Source organism: Vulpes vulpes, chromosome 14 (genome assembly GCF_048418805.1).
Source record: "Vulpes vulpes isolate BD-2025 chromosome 14, VulVul3, whole genome shotgun sequence".
Classification (NCBI taxonomy): Eukaryota; Metazoa; Chordata; class Mammalia; order Carnivora; family Canidae; genus Vulpes; species Vulpes vulpes.
In genome coordinates this window covers 106,191,504-106,209,632 of record NC_132793.1, presented here as the reverse complement: position 1 = coordinate 106,209,632, position 18,129 = coordinate 106,191,504, and the positions used below count along the sequence as shown (strand labels likewise).

Sequence of the window (18,129 nt, the reverse complement as noted above, 5' to 3'; positions counted from 1 at the left end):
GAGCCAATGGTGTGACACAGGGTCCTCTCCCGAGACACCCTGAGACTGAGAGCTGCAAGCTCTGAATCAGAAATAGTAGCTTCTTACACGGTCACTTCTAAAATCATCCTGTTTCAAGAATATCATAGAAAGTCACAGTAATCAGCCCATGAACACCATACCGTGGACATCAACCAAGGTGTGGGAGACAAAGACATTCGGCGTGAAGCCAGCCTGGCCAGAAGCCCCTGGTCTGCCCTGCTGTGTGACCCTGAGCAAGTCACCCTGCCTCTCTGGACTCGTTTCTTTCTCCATAAAATGAGGGGATTAGTAGTGACTCAATGATGAATTTTTACACCATCTGTGCTGTTTTTTGACTGCTCTTCACATGCAAACTGCTCTTAGGGCCATTTCTTGCCACAAAGCAGAGTTCGTCTGACTATTGGTTCTGGTAAACCGTCTCCTTTCCGGAGATCAGGGCGACTTTCCTGGCTCTCGTCATCAGAGTGTGAGGCTGTTTACCCAGAAAAGGACTACGGCCCCCGGGAGGTGTGGGCAGCCACGGCCAGAGCCGACGTGCCTGAGGCCTCTCCGCAAGCTGCCCCGGGGCTGGGGGATGGTGAGGAGGGACACACGGGTCCACAGCACCCATGCACCTTGGGATGGGAATTGTCAGCAGACGTGGATGGGAGGGCCAAGCGTATGAGCCCAGCGTATGAGCCCAGCAGACGCGACATTTCCAAGGGAGCTTGCAGGTGGGCGTGAGCAGTGGGCTGGCGTTGACCGCCCTTCCTGCAGAGGCAGGCGGGTTAGGCAGTGGGGACTTGCATGCTTCTCATAGCCCGGAGGGAGATAGTCTCACACTGCCATCTCTGACGGCCAGGCCCAACCCCAGTAGCCAGCTAGCCTGTGAACCCTGGGCCCTGGCACTTAGTCCTTGCCCCTCAGGATGGAGGGGCCTTGGAGCCCTCCTTTCCCATCCAGGTGCCCTTTCCCGTTGCCTCCAGGGAGGCTTCTAGGTATTGTGACCCCAGCAGAAGTGTTCTAGACCTTGCCTCGACGCCAGCCCACTCCCTGCAGAGGCTTTTGGGGTCATTGGCCTGTGTGCCCTGAGCTCCCCCTCTGCCGCAGGCACCCCTGCAGTGCGTCTGGCCCGCCTTGGAGGACGCAGGCCAGGCCTACAGGTCTTCCTGGTCCCTTCCACTCAGTGCTCCACCCTTGAAGGACGGCACACTGAGTGCTGAGTATGTCTTTGTTTCTTCTTTGCGATCACAAACCATAGCTACCTGAGTCTGATTCTTGCTCTTACTGCTTTACAGCAGGCTGTCAATAAGCGTCTGACGGCTGAGAGGACTCTGCTGTGTGCACTCTCATCCTGCAGTTTGCCTGCACATCATGAGGTTGCAGGTCCCCCTTCTCTTCATCTGAGCAGGGTCTTCTCCTGGACCTGTCCTCGGGTCCCAGAGGGCTGTTCCTGGAACACAGGCTGCGGTGGGGCAGGCCTGCTGGCGGGGGCCTCTGGAGCTCGGCTCCCTGCAGCGCATTATGTGCCCCACACCTCCCCTGCGCCATCAGCACCCTGGGAAACCACATGGCACTGTGCCCACTGCATGGAGGAGTCACCTCAGACTGCTGTAGGGAAGGGGCACTCTGTCCAGACACACCTGAGTGACGCGGGGAAACATGGGGATGGCTAATAGCCTGCTAGAGGAGCTAGAGGGCCCCGTGGACATGGAGGTTGCCAGGGGAGGGTGGCCTCGGGCCAACGCAGGGACTTCCAGATGCTGAGAACTGGGGTCTGAGCACAGATCCCTATGAGGCTGCCCCTGGCTCAATCCCCAGCTCCTGGGAGGTGCTGGGCAGCTTGGTGGGGAAGGCCAGACTGAGGAAGAGAAGTTGGGAGGTGAGAGACGAGAGGCTGCCCGTGTGGACAGCTCTTGCCAAACGGCATGTGGCACGTGAGCATGGGATGCCACGACAACGGTGAGGGAGGATGGTGGCTCCCCCGATGCTGGCGAGAGGGAGCCAGCAGAACACAGCAGGGCTGGCCTGGGAGCCAGGGGGTGACGTCTGTGATGCAGGCCGTCCCTGTGGGGCTGGTGTCCAGGCTGACAGCTGTATCTGAAAACACCTGCTCTGAGGCCTGAGCCGCATCCCCAAGGAGACCAGCTAAGCGTGCACCCCCAGGCCCCGGGGAGGCAGCCTTGTATGGAAGCAGGATTCTTGCAGGTTGATTGGGTTAAGGTTGGGCTGTGTCCTGGTAAGAAGGTGTCATGAAGGTGGAGACAGGCAGTGAGGATGGAAAAGGAGATCTGCTGCTAACTCCAGAGTTGGAGGCCCCCTTGCAGAGGGCTCTTCCCCAGAGAGTGCATCCGGCCAGCACCCTGCTCTCAGACTAGAGAGAATAGAGTGCTGTTGTCCTAAGCCACCCACATGTGCTCCTTGGTTTGGGCGGCAGCGGTCGGGAGCTAGCACAGAGGTCCCGTGGCAGCCCCCACGCCTTCCTGCCTGCTCCTTGCAGCCCAGCAGTTGGACAGGTTAGCAGTGTGGGGTCCAAGCCCACAAAGTCCAACAAGGAGCCGCACAGGTGGAAGCCTGGGGACAGGGCATGGGCTGTCTGAGCCTAGAGCAGGTCATGTGAGCTGCCCCACCGGGCAGAGACCAAGCCGTCCACCTGCCAGTGTGTGTTTTTGTTCTCTTCATGGGGATCCACTCACATCTGCAAACGTTTCCTGCAGCCTGGCTGTGCGTCAGGCACTGTGTCTGAGACATGCGTGCATATGCTATCTATGCCCTGAGATTGTCAGACTGCATTTGGAAAACAACCCCAGAGGCTAGCTCCTCGCTGTTCGCACAGACTCACCTCAAACAGGCCGCAGATTAACGGCTGGCAGCCTGCAAATCTGAACCTGAGTGACCAGGAAGATGCAGCGGTGCTACCGTCAGAGGGAGGCGTCCAAGGGCACCAGACATCACGAGGGCTAGAGCAGCTCACTGGAGGACAACACAAACGTATCCAGCAAGATACGTGGAGACGGTTGGCTCATATCCGAAAAATAGAAGAGCCTCAAATTCTACGATGCAAAAACCAATAGGATCACAAAGGAGCAAAGGACAAATCCACGATTGTGGTGGCAGGTTCTGAACACACCTCTCAATAGCCGAGGGTTCAGCGGATTAAAAATCAGGGTATATGGAAAAATCTCAGCGACACAGGTAACAAGCTCAATCAAAGGGAAAAATATAAAACCCTACAGCTGATGTTCAGAGAATAGACGTTCCTTCAAGTGTTCAGGGAATTAACTTTGTAAAGACGGACCGTGAACCAGCCACAGATCACTTGACAGCAGAACCAGCGAGCTCCTGTTGTACAGACTTCCAACCTCCAATCACAATCCAGTTACACTAGAAGTCAGTAACAGCAACAAAACAAAAACCTGCATGTAGGAGAAAAAGCTTATGAATGATGCAAAATAAACAAATAAACCACAATGGAAATTAGGAAACATTCAATACTGAATAATGAAAATGCTAACAGCTACCATGTCCTGAGTGTCCACTGTGAGTTGGGCCTGTTATAAATGTTGTGACCTCTGTGTCCCCACTTCCCAGATGAGAAAAACGAGGCATAGCCTGGCTGAAAAAATGGTGCAAGGCTACAGGGCAGCTAGCAGGCAGAGCCGAGAGCCACAGCTGGCCTGGGGGTCATGTTCAGAACTGACCACAGGAGCTACGTGGCCTTCAGCTCCTGGGGAGGACGTGGCTCATAGGCCTCTCCTACATGCAGGCAGGCACCCAGGTGGTGGTGTCTGTCACATGCTGTCCTTCCGCCTCAGGGCCTCATCCCACCACCCCCTGCAGCCTCTTAGTGGGAGTTCCATCCTGTATGCTGTGCCCCCACCTTGGGCCCTGCCTGGCCTTTCCTGCCTTTCCTCCCATGCTCACAGGGTACCTTGGACCAGCCCCTCTCCCTGCCCACCTCCCCCCACCACCTCCCCACCCGCCCCTCCACCCCTCCTCCTGGCCTTCCTCCCTGGCCCTCCTCTCAGGACGTCCCCCCTCCCATCCCTCCTCCTGGTCCTCCTCACAGCCTCCTCCCCTGCTTCCAGCTCCCCTCCCACCCCTACCCTTCCCTGGTGAAAGCACAGCCTACATCACGGCCCAACTCAAAGGGCCCTTTCTGTGGGCCTTCCCACCTGCCTTGGGCGCTCTGGGAACTGGAACATACACTCAAAGCTGACTTTGCTGCCGCCCCCCCCCCCCCCCCCCCCCCCCCCCCCCCGCCCCGGGTCCCTGCTGCCTGGTGGTGCTTCCCCAGACCTCTCCACCCCTGTGATCTCAAGGACTCTCCATGCAGCTGGGAGTGAAACGTTCTTTAAAGTCTTGAGTTTTATCCTCAGAATTCACCAGTTTGCAGTCTGCTCCATGTTTATTTTATGGTGAAAACATCTCCATGGTCAAGCACCTGGTGTAGACAATGCTCCAAATACTCCATTGTAGACAACCCAAGTGAACAGCAGAAACTCGCAGGACAGAGCCCCAGATCCCTTGCCTCTGCCTGCAATGGGCTCCCTCTGCAGCCCTCTCTGGACCCAGACCTTGCACAGACCCACTCTTGCTGTCCCCTCTGCCCAGGGCACCAGCCCCGTGAGATGGGGATCTGCTGGTGTGCCCACCATCTGTGCCATGATGCTCTATGGCCCCAGTTTCCAGGCCCCTGGACGCTCAGCTTTCTGGTCTGACAGCCCTGCACCTGTCAACATGTCTTCAGCTTTCTCTTTTAAAGCACTCCGGACCACTGACAGCGGGTTGGGGTGAGTGACAAATGTCATGCATATGCCCAGCTTATGCGCTGACAAGTCATGTTGTTCAACTGCCCCGTATTTTGGCTTCCCCCACTTCCTGGGGACTTGGAGGGCACCTGCCACATTGTGCCGGAAGCTCAGTCCCTTGGGGCAGGACCCCCTCCACAGGCTGAGTGGAGCCTCTTGAAGCCAGTTACCCGCTTCCCTGCTCCGGCTGTCGAGCCTGGAGGGGTGTTGAAGACTCCTACTGACCTGCAAATGAGCATGGCCCCCACTCCTGATGTTTCCACTTTAGGTTTCTCAGCTTCTAAGTAGCTGGTTAAAATGCCAAGTAAATGGGGATCTGATCTGTAAGCCCACTTTTAATTCCCTGCGGGTGGATGGGCTCCATTTCAAACACCCCTGCTGTGGTGAGGATGAATAATCACCTCCTAACCACACACTGGATGAATGTGGGGGCTCCTGCACAGGTCCCGCTGCCACATGGGTTATCACAGCTGGTTTCTCCGTGATGCCCCAGGGCAGCAGCCACGTGGAGACCACGAGTTGGCGTCAGCTTGGTCAGCAAGACATAGGTCCCTACTGAGGAATGGTGAGGCGAGAGGCAGCTTCAGGCGTTCTAGCCGAGCCCCTGCCCATGAGACCGGGAAACCAAGAGGGGGGAGTCTTGTGTCTTGGCCTGTGTCCCTCGGTCTGATGGACAAGGTCCCAGGAGAAAGGCAGGCCAGCCTGAGGGCTGAGGAACCACTCGGTTTGCCTGGGGCGGGTTTTCTGGCTCCTGGGCAAACCCAGATGGAGGTCACCCCTCCCCCCCCATTATCTCTCCTCCCTGTCTATAAGGTCCCCTTGAAGCAGGCAAACCTAGCTGAGGCCCAGTCTGTCACCTGGACTCCCCCAGGCCTGTCCCGGCCGCAGGGCAGTGGAGGCCTGAGGTGGCCAGGGCTTTGCCTTGCTGGGTGCTCGCCCCCAGGTCTCTAGCTCAGCCCATCTCCGCCTGATTCACTCTCTTGTACAGAAGACAATTTAAAAGCTTTCTGGGAGCTGCTTAACTTCAGTCTCCATAAACACTCCTTTTGATAAAGGCCAGGGTCCACAAGGTGGGTATTTTGTGAGACTCTGTTTAGCAACGCTCTGTTACTCTGCAGTTGAGGGAGACTCAGACAGCTCTGTCCCTGTGTAATCCTCAGCAAATCCTCACACCTTGTTACAAAAATTATCATTATTATTTTTAAATTTTTAATTCCAGTGTAGCTACTATACAGTGTTATGCTGGTTTCATGTGTACAACATAGTGATTCGACACTTCCATGAATCAAGCCCACACCTTTCTGAGCCTCGACTTCCCCGTGCGTGAAGTGGGAGATGTTCACGTCTGCTTCGTTGAGTTGCTCTGTGAAGTAAAGGAGACACACCTGACACATAGTAGGCACTCAGCTAAAGGTAACTGCTCTTATCTCTGACCCCTGATGGCTCCGAGGCCAGGCTACACCTTCCTTCAAGGTTTGGGGAAGTTAGCCAGGGTTCGGTGAAGACATAGGGACGCCCTAAAGATGGAAATTGAAGATTTCTCGCTCCTGGCCGCTGCCAGTCCAAAACTCAGCTCTGCTGTTAGGTGTTTGTCAGTTTCTTTTTCAAGATTGCTTTGGCTATTTGGGGAGAAAAAGGAACCCCAGTGAGCCGTTGGCAAGAGTGCAAGCTGGTGCAGCCACCGTGGAAAATTGTGTGGAGGGTCCTCAGAAAGTAAAACATAGAACCACCCTACGATCAGAAATTGCAATGCTAGGTATTTACCCAAAGGACACAAAAATGCATACTAGAAGGGGCAAGTGCACCCCTATGTTTATAGCCAAATTATGAATCAGCTCAGTGTCCATGGATTGATGAACGGATAAAGAAAATGTGATGTATACACAATGGACTATCATTTAGCCATCAGAAAGAATGAAATCTTTTTATGCTGAGCAAAGCAAGTCAGAAGAAGACAAATACATATGATTTAACTCATATGTGGAATTGAAGAAACAAGAGAATAAAAGGAAGAGAAAGGGGCAAACCAAGAATCAGATTCTTAATTACAGAGAACACACTGAGGCTCACCGGAAGGGATGTAGAGGAGATGGAGAACACGTGATGGGGATGGAGGAGGGCACCTATCCTGATGAGCACCCAGTATTGTATGTGAGTGGGGTCACTATATTGTGCACCTGAAACTAATATTACACTGTAGGTTCACTAATCAGAATTTAAGTAAAACTTTAGGGGTTCTTGGATGGGTCGTCAGTGACATGTCTGCCTTCGGCTCAGGTCATGATCTCAAGGTTCTGAGATTGAGCTCCTGTGTGGCTCCCTGCTCAGCAGGCAGTCTGATTGAGATTCTCTCTCTCTTTTTCTCTCAAATAAATAAATTAAAAAAAAAAAACAACCACATATCAATCTCCCTGTGGCAGCTTTTCCCAGAGTCTCTTTGCTCCTTACTATCAGTAGAGACTTGCAGCTCTGGAGGGCGCTGGTGTGCTCTGAGCTCAGAGCTTCCCCCACCTAGCAGGGGAGGAGAGGGAGAGGGTGGGGAGGAGGACTGGTAGGAAGGGCACTGGCTTGAGCATCAGGAGACCCTGGACTTGCCTGCTGTGTGACCTGGGCAGGGCCCTTCCCGCTCTGGGCCTCTCTGGCTCCCCACTTGTGAGAGAAGTAGGTTGGAGCTACAGGGGTCTGCAGGGCTGTTTGGGCCTTCTTCCTGCAAGTCTTGGTTCCTGCACCTGACAGTGCTGGGTGTAGAGCGAAGCCCAGGTGACAACTCCCACATCAGGAGAGAGAGCCTGGCACACACCCCTGAAGGTCCTCTTTTGTCCACTTTCCCCAAACATGACCACGGTTCCAACACTGTCTCAGGTGCCATCTGCATTTTACCCAGTGGTCCCCTGTAGGCAGGTTGAACAGGCCAGGAGCCCACATGCTGCCTTGCTCAACTCGTGCGGCTTCCTAAATGTCAGCATGTTTGGTGTGACGTCAGGATAGGGACTCCAATAAGAAGTGTCTGGAGGGCTTCAGAGTCTTTGTATTGTGGTAGGATATGCGTAATATTTATTAGGTAAACCATTTGTGAGGACATGAATCAGGGAGGGTAAGGACGATCACAGTGCTGTGTGAGCATCGCCCTGTTATACCCAAAGCTCTGTGCTGTTAAACATATCTTTCCCTTCCCACCCCCCAACCCCCTGGAATCTTTGTCTCTGTGAAGTTGACTATTCTAGGAGCCTCCTGTAACTGAAATCATACAACATTTGCAGTATTTGTCCTGTGTCTGGCTTATTTCACTTAGCACATTTTTTTAAGGCCCATCCATGTCATAGAATATATCAAAATTTCCTTCCTTCCTATGACTGAATAATATCCCATCGTGTGTGTATGCTGTGCTTAGTTTATCCACTGACCTGTTGATGGACCACTGAGCTGTTTCCACCTGTGGGGGTTGTGACTAATGCTACTGGGAACGTTGGCGTACCAGTGTCTGTTCAGTTCTCAGAGATAATAAAACGGCCCGTGGGGGCCTGTCTCCTCCTTTGTAAAATGAGAAACTGAGTGACTTCTAGCTCTGAGTCTGTGAAATGAAACTGGCTCCCTAAATGCTAAGGGGCTGTGAGGTCAGAGGTCACACATGCATGTTACCTGCCCTCCAGAAGGGCAGGGCTTGTTGTGGGCGGGCTGCCTCAGGGCCCAGGGTACTGTGGGCTGCTGCCCTCTGGATGAGGCATGGCTGGGGCTGCCCCTACCTGCACAGCTGCAGCCCTGTCCCCTGGGGAAGAAGAGCTTGTATAGAGCCTGGAAGCCTAGTCTGACTCACCAGAGCAGCTGCTGATTCCCTGAGGACCCTCTGGGTCCAGGGCAGGGGGCTCCCAGCCAGGTGCTGACCTGGAAGGGATGTCTTGGTGGAGAGGCATGGGGCATGTGCTCTCACCCCTGGTGGCAGGACCTTCAGACCTCAGCTGATCCCCATCATGCCTAGGATCCCAGGGGCAGGGAGGCCTGACCGCAGTGCTGAGTGGATCCTGGGGGGTCTACTGACTAAATCATTCTGTGCTGGAAGGTGAAGACTGGCAGCCCAAGGACTACATGTGGCCCACGGGCAGGTTTGGTTCAGCTGGTACAATGTGAGCATTAAAAAAACTTAGTTGCTGGGGCGCCTGGGTGGCTCAGTCAGTTAAGTGCTGGACTCCTGACTTCGGCTCAGGTCAAGTAGCCTTAAATCCCTTTTCAAGCCTTCCAGAAACACTTCATGAGCTCCAGACAGTGAAAGGTCAGATTCAAGAACTTACCAGCTGCTGGGTGCACCATGGTGAAAGTGGGGTGCAGGAGCCGGACCTCTTCATCTGTGTTCTAGTTCCACTATTCATTAGCTGTGTGACCTTGAGCCAGCACTACCACTCTGTACCTCAGTTTCCTTAGCCATGTGATGGTAATTACAACACTTTCCATTGTTTTGAGGCTTTAATGAGTTTGTGTGCACACAGCGCATAGGCAGGTGCCAGCGTCATGGAAAATGAGAAGGGGCATCAGAGCAAGTGATGACGTCATGCGTAAGAGAGGGCCTTCAAGGGGCCCGAAGCCCAGCCCTGCTGCTTGTTAGCTGTGTGGTCTCGGACAGGCCATGTAACCCAGCCCAGCTGATGATGCTTTTAGTGCCTGAAGGCGCCTCGCAGATCGGAGACCCCACCAATGGGCAGCTGTTACTATGAAGGCCTGCGGAAGGCTCTTGGCTCCTGCCCACGGCGCTCCCCCATGCTACGGCCCACTCCTTGCAGAACTGGAGAGTGGACACTGATCTGGGAGGCTGGAACATTTAGCCGAAAAGAACAAAGAGGCCCTGCTGGGCACAATGGCACCATTGTGAGTGCACGGGGCTCACAGTTTCCCTTCTGTCCTCAACCTGCACAGATGCCCTGCAGGGCATGGGTGGGAAGGCGTGGGAGCCCCCCAAGTTCCGCCAGCTGTCCCTGCGAAGGTCAAAGAGGAGGCCCAGCCCCACAGGACCCTCGCCTGTGTGTCCTTATTCCATAGATGAAGACTCTGGGGCGCAGAGTGGGAGAGACCCTTGCCTGGCATCACAGAGCACAGGGCGGGGGCGGTGGGCAGTAGCAGAAGCCCTGCTGCTCCAGGCCTTACCTCCCCCGGGGCTTTTAGAGACTTAGACTTTAGACATTTGACATTTGGTCCGAATGAAGTTGTATGTTCTGTCACCAAACACACTGACAAGATGGAAAAAAGTGAACATTCATCCTGCAACTTAAATATTTAGAAGACATCTAAACTCTTATCCTGTTTTGGCATTTTCCCCTTCTTTTTAAAATGGAGCTTATGGAGATATAATTTACACACTTTAAAATTCACTTTTTCTTCCTCAGAGGGAGAACCCCAAGCAGACCCCAGGCCCAGCACAGAGCTCGACTTGCAGCCCACGACCCCGAGATCATGACCTGAGCAGAGATCAAGAGTCGGACGCTCAACCGACAGGCCACCAAGGTGCCCCTGTAAGATTCATTTTTTAAAACTCTGCGGTTCAGTGGGTTTTCCCATCTGGATGTAGAATTATCACCGTGTAATTTAGAACATCTCCCGCCTCCCGCAGCCAGTACCCTGCTTCCTGTTGGACAATCCGTATGAATGGAATCGTGCAACAGGTGGTCTTTCCTGATTGGCTCGTGTCACTGAGCATAATGTTCCCAGGGAACATCTACATTGTAGCCTGTGCCTTCCTTCCCATAAGGGCTGAAGGCTGTTTCACCCCCGAGTGGACCACATATTATTCACAGAGTAGACGCTTACATGCGGGTCGCTTCCACACAGTGGCTGTTATGAAAGGCACTGCTGTGAACACTGGGACGAGTTTTCAATTCTCTTGGGTCCGCGTTGGGAGTTGTACCTCCAGGCCGGTGCTAACTCTGTGCGCGCCCTTCTGAGGACCTGGCAGGCCTTCTCCAGCTCTGCCAAGTGCAGGATGGTCCCGGCTCCTCTCCATCCTCACCAATGCTCATTGCCACCTATCTGCTTCACAACCGCCATCAGGGACCTTGACAGCAGTGTGGCCTCCTCTTGACAGCCAGGCTGCCTCATCCCCACCCCCACAATGCCCAGGGATGCCTGGAATCTATAGTCTTGTCTCCTTGATATGAATGAGATCATCAGTGGAGAGTACATGGTATGATGCTTCTCACTCAATGGGCACCCACCGAGGGTGGGAAACCAGGTCCTCATCCTGCCAGACTCACAGCCTAGTGAGGAAGCCCAGTGCCCTGTGTACCAAGCAGAATGCAGCACACATATCCAGTCGTGCAGGCTTCTTGAGGTCTGGTAGGCAGTTTGCAAACCACAAGGCTGTACGGGTACCCAGTGGGCATTCGAACCTAGGTGGTCTCAGGCCAATGCCTATGTGCTTACTTTCTGCACCCTTGACTCAGAAGGGAGCGTAGTTGACCAGGGGTGTATAAGAACAGCATGTTCACCATCTGGGAAGCAGCAAAGCCTTCCTGGGGTGGGGGCCTCCTGACCAGGGTCTTCCAGGATGGAGCTGAGAAGGGAGAGTAGGGAGTGAGATTCCAGGCCAAGAAGAAGGGCACTTGGCATCCTGGAGGCCTGCAAATGTGCAGCTCTGCTCTTCCCAGCTCAGTGTGGCCAAACAGCAGGCATGGAGTGGGGGCGGGGTATCAGCCATCAAGGCCAACAGGTGAAGACCCATTAAGATGGGGCAGATCTAGTTACGAGGTTCAGACTCAGGACTTCATCCCAAGGCAGTGGACAACCTGCCTGGAGAGTTTTAGGTGACATATCTGAAAGATAGAGCTGGCTTCAGAGGTTGCCTCCAAATCAGAGAGGAGTCTGGTTTAGCTGCGGCTGGTACCCAGAGGGGAGGGGGAAGGAGACCAGACTGATTCTCAGCTCAGCCTGTCTCCATGGTGACACTGGAAGACGGTGCATTTCCTTTGTTGTTGGTGGTTTTTTCTTTCTTTTCTTTTCTTTCTTTCTTTCTTTCTTTCTTTCTTTCTTTCTTTCTTTCTTTTTTTTTTTTTTTTTTAGATTTTATTTATTTAAGAGAGAGAGAGAGCACAAGTACGGGGAGCAGCAAAGAGAGAGAGGGAGAAGCACACTCCCTCCTTTAGGATGCATTTAGCGGAAAGCCTGATGCTGGACTCAATCCCAGGATGCCAGGACCAGGGGCCTGAGCCAAAGGCAGATGCTTAACCCAAAGAGTCACCCAGGTGCCCTGGTGTGGTTCCCTTGAATGAAATCTCCTTATTGAAATTTTAAGTGTTTTGTGTTTTAGACTGGCCTGGACCCTGGCTTCACCCCCCCCCCCCCCGCCCAACTCAAAACAAAGAAGGTGAACTGAAGGGGCGGCAGGAGATGTTGGGGTCAGGTAGGGTGGGACAGAAGGGCCCAGTCCTGCTGCTGGCCTTGCAATCTTGGCCACCCATTCTCTATCCCTCCATCCTCACCCACAGGCTTCCCAGGACCAGCACCTAATGGAAGTCAGGTCATGCCTCTTGGGAAGAAGAGCTTTTCTTCTTGTACTCAGTGAGATTCTACGGAGATCAGCACTTTTGTCCAGGGCCAGGGTGGTCACTAGTTCATGAGTTCCTTAGGGACCTTCTGAAGCCCTCTCTCACTCTCCCTACCCTCATATTTTGCAGCTGAAGAAATAGAAGCCCACATTAAGGAAATGATTTGCATGAAGGCTGAAAATTGCAGAAGTGCCTCAAAAAATTAAACTTAGAATTGCCATATGACCCAGCTATTCCATTTCTGGATGTATATATACCCAAAGGAGTGGAACGCAGGCATTTGAACAGATATTTTTTTCACCAACATTGAGAGAGAAGGTGAAGTCACATACATGTCCACTGACAGATGTATAGATCAACACAAGGTGACACATAATGCACGTGCGAGTATCCTCAGGCTTAAAAGGAAGGACGTTCTGACATCTGTTACAACATGGACGAGCCTCAGGGCATGATGCTCAGTGAAATAGGCCAGTCACATAGAGACAAATACTTACCATTCCACTCATATCAGGTACCTAGGAGCCAAATACTGAGTCCCAGGATATGGGGAAGGTGTATGGGAAAGGAACGTCAGGTGGGGCAATGAGAGAGTTCTGGAGACAGACAGTGGTCATGGTTGCACAACAGTATGGATGCGCCAAATGCCACTGATCTGTAATTCTTCAAAACAGTTAAAACACGAATTTTATGTTATGTATTATTCTACTACAATGTTGAAACACCCCCCCCACACACACACACAAACATGATTCCAAAGGAACAAGGATCAAGGTATCTTTGGTCTCAGAACAGTTCTTTCTAAATCACAGGATCTCTTGAGCTGCATCATTTTGGTCCTGGTATCCAAGGAATGAGTCTGGTTTAAATGGCTTACTGTCAAGGGTCCTACAAGCTGCAGGATGATCAGCTTTCCTTCTTTGCCTGGCCTGCTAGAAGGACCAGCACTGCAGTCCTCTTATGGATGAGAAGAATCCAGACTTCTGGGCTCCCATTTCTGTCAGCCAAATTGTAAAGCAACGTGTGAACTTGTTAACTGCGTGACGGCCCTCCCTTTCTTTTACTTTCTTTTTTCTTTTTCAACTATTTTTAAAAAGTAACCTTTTTACGATTATGCACGTATACAGATGCATTTTAGGAAGCTAGAGAATCAAAGCAAACAAATATTCAAAAAGTGCAACTTGGGATTCCTATTTTCCAAGCGTAACCATTAATACCTGACTACATGAAAAAAAAAAAAGAAAGAAAGAAAGAAAAAAAAAGTAAAAAAGGAAGAAAAAAAATATCTGACTACATCGCCTTGGTTCTCCTAAGAGGAGAGATCCCATTTTGCCTGCAATCTGCTTCTTCCAATCAGCCACCTCCACTCTGCTATTACAGGGAATGTTCATCTCATCTGATATTGAAACTATATTCACATTTCCCATGTTGATCCCCAAATCTGTTTGACAGCTGGTTTATCCAGAACAGCATCCAATCCAGGATCACCTATCACATCTGCTGGCTTGGCCCTTGGGCCTCTTCATCCAGAAGTCATTTCTAGGAACATAACACTCATCAAAGACCCTGGGCCAGTCCTCCCTGTAGAATGCCCCCATTCTGATTCTGTGTTATGGCTTCTGCGTAGTGTCATTCATCTGTTCCTCACCCTTCTTCCCTTCCTGTGAACTGGAATTAGTATCTAATGGCTGGCAGATACACATAAAACATTTTTTGCTAGGATAATTACCACTGATCCCGTGTTCTTGATATTACATCACCGTTAAAGACACACTCTCTTGTTGAGGTTTAGTAAAACCACTAGCAAAACTCAGGTGAATTTCTCAGGGTGGTGACAGCCCGATCTCTCCATTCCTCTATTCAATTGCTCCTCCTGCAACTAGGGAGTAATATGTGTCCTGTTACTTTGACCCCGTGTGAATGTCCAGTTCTCCACCAATGATGAATGCAATGGTTTAACTACAATTTGATAATCCTTATTTCTAAGAGTCTGCAAAATTATGCTTTTTCTGATCCTACGTGTTTACGGTTTTGTTTTGTTTTTTTCCTATGAAGCAGCACACTTCCTCATCACCTGGAACCAGGTGGTAATGACAACTACAGTTCCTACCAGAAAAGCAAAATAAGTCTTTGATTTTTCGGTGCTAGTGGGGAGAGGATTGAAATAGTGTCCCTTCCCACCTTTTAGATCTGTGGGCGACCAAACACCGTCTGGTATTTTCAATTAATTTCTGAGACTGCTTAGTTTTTCCATGACCTTCTATTGTGTGAACAATATGGCATGGTTTAGTTGCAAAATCCCATAAAACCTCAGAAAAATTCCAGAAACCTCAAGCGCACACAGGCGCCAGAGGCCAGCTGGCTCTCCTTACTGTGCCTCGGGCTCCGAGCTTTGCTGCAGGGTATGCGTCCACGCAGGTGTCCGGAACCTTCCCTGCTCCCTGCATCAGGGCCAACACCTGCTCCGTGGTTCCCTGAGGTGGCCTGGAGCAGGTGTCCGGCACTTCCTGGGTCCCCCTGCACCGGGGGCGCGCGTCCCGCCGGGGTCCTCTGGATGGCCTGGGGCAGGTGTCCCGCCCCGCCGCGCCCCACGCCCACTCCCATCTCCAGGTCGCAGCGGGGTCGCCCGTGCGGCCGCGGTACCTCTGACCACTAGGGGGCCGTCCCACGTTTTATCAATCAGAGTTTGTGTGCGCAGAATCAGAAACGAACCGCAGTGTTGCGAGGTAAAGTGCAAAACTTTACCCCCCAAGATATGAGAAATAGAATTAATGAGGACCCCGAATCTTGGAGCGGGCTGGAACAATCTTACTCCCTTGAAGGGCTCCAGGAAAGAGGCAGCGTCCGCCCGCCCGGCTAGCTCAGTCGGTAGAGCATGGGACTCTTAATCCCAGGGTCGTGGGTTCGAGCCCCACGTTGGGCGGTTACGCTTTTGATTTTCCAAGTTGCCCCCGGGTCCCCCCAGCCTGTTCTCACCCACAGTGCTCCGTGCGACCTGGGCTGCCTTGTCATCAAACAGTGCAGTAGGTAAAAAAAAAACCCAAAAAACTGTCCGAGTTAAAACATCTGAAACGTGGGTTTTTGAAAATATCTAATTTATAATTATCTAATTAATATTTAATTGAATGCTGTGCGGTATTGCCCAGTTTGGGGACCCGCTGTGACTGGCGAGGTCTATTATGCAGATTGATGTCCTGTCCTTCACTGGCTTCCTGCCTGTGGGAAGGGCCAGTGGGTGGGGGGCGCTGTGCAGGGTCCCCAGGGCCGCTCAGGGGTCAGCTGATGGGGTACCTGCTGTGAACAGACCCTCAGGACTGCTTTAATCTTTCCTCCCCAAGTTAGTGATTCAAACTGTAGGGTTAGAATTTTCCACCTGACATTTGGGAGTCTCAAAAGACCTTTTCCCCCCCGCACAAGTTTTCCTGAAAGAACAAGTTCTTAGGGGTAAAACTTTGTTTTTATGGTGACAGCTGCAAATGTTTTCCTTATCAAGTAGATACTTTTCATCCTATGTAGCAACTCCCAAACATTCTCCGCAGCTACTGGATGCTGTTATCACCAATTCAAGATACAAATTCAGGCTTTGGAAGAAACACAGGGAAGATTTCAGCATCAGAAATGATGATCCCTAAATACTTCTATTATTACAGTAGTTTAAGAATCTCTAGTGATGCGAGTGGCATAGAATTTTTCAAAAGGCAAAAACTCTGTCAGAGAAGAGGCAAATTAGCAAATTGATAAGAAGTTAATGAAGATATCACCCATCTATTGATTTATTGATTTTTAATTCCACCATAGTTAACATACAGTGTCATATTATTTCAGGCATACAATACAGTTATTCAATAATTCTGTACATTACCCAGTGCTTATCACCATAAGTACACTCTTTTGCCCAGAAATATTCATCATGTGTCCATTTTTATTTTATTTTATTTTTTCATGCATCCATTTTAAATTGAACATTGGTATTATGGGTTGAACTGTGCTCCTGTAAAATGCATGTGTTGAAGCCCTAACCCCTGGTACCCCAGAAGGTAGCCTTATTTGGAAATAGTGTTTTGGTAATTAGCCAAAATGAGGTCATTCGGGGGTAGCATGAGCTCTTAACCCAGTTCCACTGGTGTCTTTATAAAAAGGGAATTTGGACACAGACACACACCTAGAAATGCACATTTGGACACAAAGGAGAAGACTATGTGAGGATGCAGGCAGAGGGCAGAGTGCTTTCACAAGCGGGGAACGCCAACCATTACCACTAGAGCTAGAGGGAGAGTCAGAGCAAGCTCTCCTCCCAGCTCAGGAGGAAGCAGCCCTGCCCACACCCTAAGCTCAGACTTCTGGCTTCTAGAGCTGTGAGATAGATTACACTCTAGGGCACCTTGTTATGACAGCCTCAGGACACTAATATAACCAGTGTTCCACTAGGAGGGGATCTTGATTTAAAATTTATTTATTTATTTTTAGATATGATTACTATTTTTTAAGGATTTTATTTATTTATTTGATAGAGAGAGCAAGAGACCAAGCACAGAGACAGAGGGAGAAGCAGACTCCCCACTGAGCAGGGAACTCGATGCAGGACTTGATCCCAGGACCCTGGGATCATGACCTGAGCCAAAGGCAGATGCTTAACTCACTGAGCCACCCTCGTGCCCCTAAAATTTATTTTTTACTGCTCTGTATTAAGTAATTACCATTCATTTCATTTCATTTCAAAGCGTTAGGAAAATCAATGCAGGCGTTCCCCTCCAGGGAGGGAGTTAGGGTCACAGCTCCTTCAGAACTAACATTTAAAAATGAGCTTGATCTCAAATATTTTTTTTTCTTATTGCTGGCTAGTGATGTATTATGTTGACTGATGATTTATTGCTATTTCTAATTTTTAAATATTTTTAAATGTAGTAACATATTTTTAAAAGAGCCCTTCAATTCCCAGGTGTTATATAGAAGTGATGAATCACTGAATTCTATTCCTGAAACTAATATTACACTGTATGTTAAACTGAAATTTAAATAAAGATTGGGAGAGAGTGGCAGCCCGGGTGGCTCGGCAGTTTAGCGCCGCCTTTAGCCCAGGGCCTGATTCTGGAGACCTGGGATCCAGTCCCATGTTGGGCTCCCTGCATGGAGCCTGCTTCTCCCACTCCCTCTCTCTCTCATTAATAAATGAGTAAAATCTTAAAAAAAAAATTCTTTAAAAAAATTTGGAGAGAGAAAACATAAAAGATGTGTACTAACTTGTTTATAATGGAAATAGATATGATATCTGGGCTTTGTGTTATGGATTTTGGTGGCGAGAGGAATGATGCACAGCAATGAAACAGGATTGGCTGTGGGTTATTAACTTAGAGGCTGAGCAATGTATATACCACAGTTTATCATACTATCCCCTCTGCTTTTGTACATGGCTTTAAATCTATATAAATTTAAATACTATTTGATTATGCAAAAACAAAATGATCTTAACCTCCTTAGCCCAGTGATCAAATTTAGCATCACTAATGAGATGGCCAAATATCGTGTGTTTCCAATGGGACGCAGTTCAGAAGTGCACAGCATCACCTGTAAAATGTCCTTGTCAAAAACTCAACTTAGATCTAATCGAGGCTTTTTTTTTTTTTAAAAAGATTTTATTTATTCATTCATGAGAGACACACAGAGAGAGGCAGAGACACAGGTAGAGGGAGAAGCAGGCTCCACGCAGGGAGCTTGACGTGGGACCTGATCCTGGGACCCCAGGATCAGTCTTTGGGCTGAAGGCAGGTGCCAAACTGCTGAGCCACCCAGGG

The 18,129-nt window shown here is 50.6% G+C and overlaps 1 non-coding gene across 1 annotated transcript; it reads left to right on the top strand.

The window, feature by feature from the left end:
• The first annotated feature begins 15,187 nt into the window (after positions 1-15,187).
• On the top strand, positions 15,188-15,260 carry TRNAK-CUU (transfer RNA lysine (anticodon CUU)). Its single transcript has one exon. It is a non-coding gene; the product is annotated as a tRNA-Lys (tRNA).
• The last annotated feature ends 2,869 nt before the right edge of the window (positions 15,261-18,129 follow it).